The sequence below is a fragment of the Cupressus sempervirens genome, chromosome 2, assembly GCF_028749045.1.
Source record: "Cupressus sempervirens isolate cs-2001-9-10 chromosome 2, ASM2874904v1, whole genome shotgun sequence".
NCBI lineage: Eukaryota > Viridiplantae > Streptophyta > Pinopsida > Cupressales > Cupressaceae > Cupressus > Cupressus sempervirens.
The window spans coordinates 64,029,042-64,035,826 of NC_143119.1; the positions used below are offsets into that span (position 1 = coordinate 64,029,042).

At 29.1% G+C, this 6,785-nt stretch overlaps 1 pseudogene; it reads right to left on the reverse strand.

The window, feature by feature from the left end:
• Nucleotides 1–1,636: 1,636 nt before the first annotated feature.
• LOC149571074 (heat shock protein 81-1 pseudogene) lies at nt 1,637–2,191 on the reverse strand (annotated as a pseudogene).
• Between the last annotated feature and the right edge of the window lie 4,594 nt (nt 2,192–6,785).

Sequence of the window (6,785 nt, forward strand, 5' to 3'; positions counted from 1 at the left end):
AAGGTAAATGCAGAGATCCAAGGAAGATAAATGAGAAATAAACAATATATGGATATCATGTATAAAACTCCCTTGAGGGTAAACAGGAGTACTTAATTCATTTTGTGAAGGTATATATCAATTTTTGAATCATTAAAGGAATTAGAAAATTATATATTTATCTGGGTATATATGTGTGCACCCATATATACTCGAATAAATATACCTAAAATAGCTTGGGTAAAGACAATAATCATCGTTTCATACTTAATATTTTGGAATATAATCTCTATGAGAAGATTGTCTACATACAAGACATAAGGGATAACAAACCCTTAATAACAAGAAGACTCAACATAGTACAAGGACATAAAGAGGATTAGTTTTAATAACTAATAAGATGTTAAATCTAAAATTGCAACAGCTGAATGATCACAAGGTATAACATGGAACCAAGAACATTCTATGGACTAATCCTCTAAAAGCCTATATGAATCATGTCTAATATCAAGGCAATGTGGTTAATATTAAAACATAAAACACACATGTAATTATAATAAGAAAATGAAAAAAAGATTATACCAATTCCTAAAAAAATGAAATCAATAAATTGAAATCACTTTATTAAAATTATCAAAAATATGATCATATCTGTACAAGACAATGTTTAAAAATTCTTTAAAAGTTCTAATATAAAGGGCATTGAAAATATTTTTAAATATTTAAAATAAAAAATAAATTGATTGATGCCTTTTCTGAAAAAAAAGAATTTGAGAAACACAATTATCACTTTGAGTTGCTATATTAAGAGTTTGAACCTTTTTTTTAAAGAAAATATAATTGTACCAATGAAATGTATATATAAAATTTTATAAACAAAAAGGTATTGGTTTTTTATTTAGTTGCATAATATTAAAGTTAAGATGTCTCATATTATAGATATGAAAAAGTTGATAAAATTGTATAAGTATAAAAAATATATATAATTTTCACATTTACATATATCCAAAACAAAAAGAATACACTTTAAAAAAAAGTAGTTGGTGAGAGAAACAAACACGCTATAAAAGCTATGTGTAGCACTATTGCTAGGAAGGCATATTTGATAGGAATTAGTCAGAATGAATCAACTATAATGAATAAGAACATAAATGGAATATAATGATGCAAGAATAATTATGTAGCTTTCAAAAATGCCATAAAGTGTTAAGTTTGGCAGAGAGTAGAAGTAACCGCTGATCACAAGGAATATTAATTATAGTGCATGCATTCAATTTCAAAGAAGGGGCACGAGAGCTAGGAAGGAGAGTGAATGTGAAGGAATGAGCATGCAAGGTGGAGAGCTATAGGTGAAAAAAATAGTAGGGGAGGATGAAGGCAGCAATAGGAGGAAAAAAAAACACGGAGAGAAGGCATGCAAGGTAGAATGGGCACAATTTAGTAGTAGGAGGACTACCAAGACACCTCGACAAGCTGAAGGTGGAAGCCACGAAATGACAGTAGGCACATAGATCACGCAAGGGGATGGGAGCAACACGAAATCAAGCATGAAAAAAAAATGAAAGGCACACGAAAAACGGAGGGAGCAGCCAGAGAAAGAAGACATGCTAAATGAAAGGAGGGAAGAGCATAAAAAAAAGGTCACAACCAAATCCTTCTAACGCCTCTCCTCCAAATATTCAAGTTGGTCCTCCTTAAGGTACAAAACCATCTTCGTGCCCCTGCCCAGACTCTCACTAGAAGTATCCCTAGTAACACTGAAAGATCCACTGGCCTGGGACTTCCATACATATTGCTCATTATCGTTGTGCTTGGAAGTAACAATTATTTTCTCTGCAACCAAGTAAGTGGAGTAAAACCCCACACCAAACTATCCAATCATGCTGACATCAGTGACTGCTGCCAGCGCTTCCATAGACTCCTTGGTGCAAGACTGAGAAATGGTACCAAGATTGTTGACAAGGTCAGATTTAGTCATTCCAATACTGCTATCAACTATGGTCAGCATGTTGCTAGCCTTGTCCAAAATGATATGAATAAATAGTTTAGGCTGAGAATCAAGCTTGAATCGAATCTTATCCAAGGCATCAGAAGAATTGCTTATAAGTTCTCCTAGGAAAATCTCCTTATTGCTGTAAAACATATTGATGATCAAACTCAACAACTGGTTAATCTCTTCTTGAAAAGAAAAGGTCACCATCTCTCCAGCCATCTTTCTCTGATTCAATAGAGTTAAATCACAAATGCTTTATAAACTTACACCGAGAGAAAATGACAGACAAACTATGCAAAACCAGTTCGAGCAGCGAGATTGTTGTGGGGTTATTGCAATTGGCAGGAGGAGGCAGCCATTCATTGTTGAACCATAGCTACCAACCATTCGCAGTAAGGAAGAATAATGCCTATGCAGGAGGGAGAGCGCTTGAACACCTATTCAAGGCAGGGAGTCCATAAGTGATAGAGAAAAGTTATGGAAAAGATGACAAAAGTGGAGGGTCGGGCTGTAGGGCAAAGAATCTATAAGATTTAATTAAATTACTGTGAATGATCTAGAGATATATTTTATAATCAAAGATATGATACAAGCATGAGATATATATATATACACATATATATATAGATATATATGTATATATATAGATATGTATATATATATGTATATATATATATATATATATATATATATATATATATATATATATGTATGTATGTATGTATATATATATATATATATATGTATATATGTATATATATATATGTATATATGTATATATGTATATATATATATGTATATATGTATATATGTATATATATATATATGTATATATGTATATGTATATATGTATGTGTGTGTGTGTGTGTGTGTGTGTCTATATATATATATATATTATATAACACCAGTCGATAGAAGCAACTTTGTACAAGATTGATATGTTTAGAGATGGGAAAAAGCATTCATCATGGAAAACAATCAAAAAAGGGTTGTGCACAATTTGGGAGTATATAGAGTATGTTATTCAAATTTCCTTATCATAGCAAGATCATTAAGTATTTGTCAATATTTTCATCATCCAACCCATGACCCTTATAATTAAGTGATGGAACCATCACTTTAGGCTCCTCCGTAGTGTCTGGGCAAAGATTCCCAATTACGTAAAGCTCAACATTGCTAAGTGCATTTCTGCTCAGCACGCTATGTTAGGCTGAGTAAAGGATTCCCAATCTAAAATGATTTCAAAAAACACCAAAGACTCTTAAACAAGGGTTCATTAACTCTTTTGAATGCCAAAATTATCAAAAATTCCCATTCTAAATAGTTGTCAGTCATCTCTTTTGATACTCTCAAACTTGTTTCACAACATCTAGATTTTTGTAACAAATAAATGGTGTCACATACTGCAAAGACCTATCAAACACTTTGCATTGAGAAGACACAATGCAACATTCATAACCAAAATATTAGATGGGAAAATGACAAAAATGAATTCCTATGACAAATGTTTAATATCTCTATTTAAAGCTTTTGTTGATATTGTCTCAAAAATGGAACCGTTATATAAAGAAGAAAAGGTCATCAAAAGAAAAACTAAAATGTTCTTACTGAGACACTTGAGATGAAGCATCTTTAGGTGCTTGTTGAAGATAATCATATTTTTTTCTCTTAAAATAAATATAGGGAGGGTAGATGTAGCGGGTAGAGGCAATGATACTAGTTAGACTAAGAAAAATAGATATATTTCAAAATAAACAAAAAGAGGTGAAGGGTGGGCAAGCAATGTCTACAGAAAAATCAAAAGAGATTTGGTATTTAAAGTAGTAAATATGACTTTTCTATAAGGTGAAAGCAGAAATTAAATAGATTTTAATGTTATTAAAAAATATGCACAGTGATATGTCTAGAATTTAAACCTGTAAGAACATGTAGTATATTGATTTTGAATAAGTATTAGATATAAAAAATATAGAAAATAGATTTTAAGCCACATAATCATTGAAGTAAATAGTTTGCAAGAAGATAGAATAAGTAACCTACAAAAAAAATAGATTAGATCAAGGAAAATATAAGAAAATGAATGAAAACCTACAAATAAACTTGTTCGATCCAATCTAATCCAAAGAGAATTAGTACAAAAAACTTATAGATTGAATAAATCTTGCAACACAAAAAAATTAGAAAATGACGCTACAAGTGTCACTCTCAACAAAAAGTCTCCAATACAATAACCTTCACACAAACTCAAAACAATGATTAGGTTTCTCTGATACCATGTTAGAAATAATAAAATTGAAATGAACTAAAAATAAAGAATTATAACTTAATCCAAGAGAGTTTGTGATGAACATAATTACCATACTTTTATAAGAGCTTTCCAAGATCAACATAAAGGAGTAGACGAGGATTTTGAAAGGGGAAAGAAAAGAAAACCCCTTGTGAATTATATGAATGAGGAAAATACCTAAGAATGAAGAGAGAGAGAGAGAGAGAGAGAGAGAGAGAGAAGGAGATAATGTGGAGCCATAGGGCTCATTACATAAACTACGTCATAATTGTGTGTTAAGAATGAGAGAGAAAAATCTCTTATAAAGAGATGAGAGGAGGAGTTATTTGTAACCCCCATGTGAATGATTGCCACATTCATAAGTGTGTGCATAAAAAGTGTCATAATCCTCTTAAGGAGGAATAACTATTTTCCTTAATAAAGAAATTACAAAATAGACTTGTCCTCACATGTGGACTAGAGGACAAAGAACAAAAGGGATACCTTGGTTTATCCCTTTTAATAAATACAACCAAGGAAAGATTACCAATTCTAACATGTATATATATATATATATATATATATATATATATATATATATATATATATATATATATACAAACATGATCAACTAGGGCCATGTCTCAATGTGATCATGCTTCAATATATACAATTTACTAATTGTAATTGTTCATAACTAATCTCTAACATATACTAATTCACTTGATGGTAATCTCATGAATGATAATGGCGATTGGTTAAAGAAGCTCTTGATTATCCAATCGGTGGATGGAATAATGTAGTTCCCTTCATAATCGAAGATGGATATATATTTCTAAAACCCAATACTCATAGGTGTTAATAACATGTATTTGAATGCACCTGATACAATTGGGATTTACAAGAGGCCTTGAAACTTAGTTTAATTAATTTGAAGATTGACATAGATAGAATATGTTTTAAGCTTCTGCAATCAAAATGGTAGGTGAAATACACACACACACACACACACACATACACACACATATGTATGTATATATGTTTGTACACACACACACACACACACACACACACACACACACACACACACACAGTCAACACTTATGAAACAGTAGGTGTTTTGACACTAAATGCTAACATTCTTAACAAATTCCATTTTTAAAATATTACTTTGACTTCAATTTAAGTTCATTATTAATATTTACTTCTTTTAATTCATAATGCAACTACAAATAACTTAACTTTAAAATTATAGTTATAATTAAATTATTTTACAATTTTTGTCATAATAATAGATATTCTTAACTAGATGACTACATAGTGAAGCCCACCATAATTTCTCTTAGAATATGAGAAAATCACAAATATTTATTTATTAACCTCCCAATTGAATTAATAAATATTTAATCACTTGTATCTGACTAATAGAATAAGTAGACTTCAAATATCATTAATACTAACATCCACTTTACAAATAGATGAGTAATATTTAGTTAATTTTTGAAATTAATAAATAATATTTTTAAAAATTAATTCAAAATTAGTAAATAATAATAATATTTTTTTAAAACAAAAGGATACGATCATATATTTATAAATTAAAAATAAACATACAATTAGTATTTTTACATGCCTTTCGTCTCTCAAATCACACAAACATATTATACTTAGTTATCTATATTTAGTATTTTTTTTTCACATGCATGTATAAGTTTAGTTATAAGATGTTTTCCCCTTAATTAAGCTTTTGTTTTTCCAATAAATTTTGCAACTATATTATTTTAGATATAAGAAGAAGATTTATTTTAATTTTAAAAATTTATGATAATCATATTGTTCTAATGGAAAATTTAAAGTTCAAACCCTAGTTGTTCAATTTATTGTTTTCTTCCAATTCTTTATAACTGATTTTTCCCTATATTAGAAAGGGTTTTAAAAGAATATAGTTATAATAATTTTCTAGATTTTTCTATAGTTTTCCTCATTCAAGTTTTCTTAATTAGTAAGTTTTCATCTTCAAAATCTAGAATATTATTCTTTGTCTTAAAATCAATACAATAAATTAATAAGAATTATGCAAGCACCCAAGAAGAGACGAAGTAAACATGTCTTTCAATAAAATTCTTCAATGGGTTTTTAAACCCTACTTCAAAGAAATAGGTAAAATCAGATACAATATGTGAATGCATGGAAATTCAAACCCTCCAATACTTTTAATAATTCTTCTAATCCAATTCCAAAATTTTCTCCACAAAACCCGTGTGTAAAATAATGAGCCAAAAACCTCTAATATATAGCCCTAACTCACTTTAGGGTTATGTTTCTAAAAGCCCTAAGAATATAATAGTTCTATTTAATTAATCCATTCATTCATATTTAACTCACTCTTTTATTAAATAAAAGCTTTTATCTTATTTTCCCATTTTATTATTTAATGCAAACACAATAAAATTAATTATTTATTATTTTAATCAATAAAGATGATTAGAGTGCATGATCAAATTGCAACTCTAATTAAATCAATATTAATTAAATATTTATGTCAAA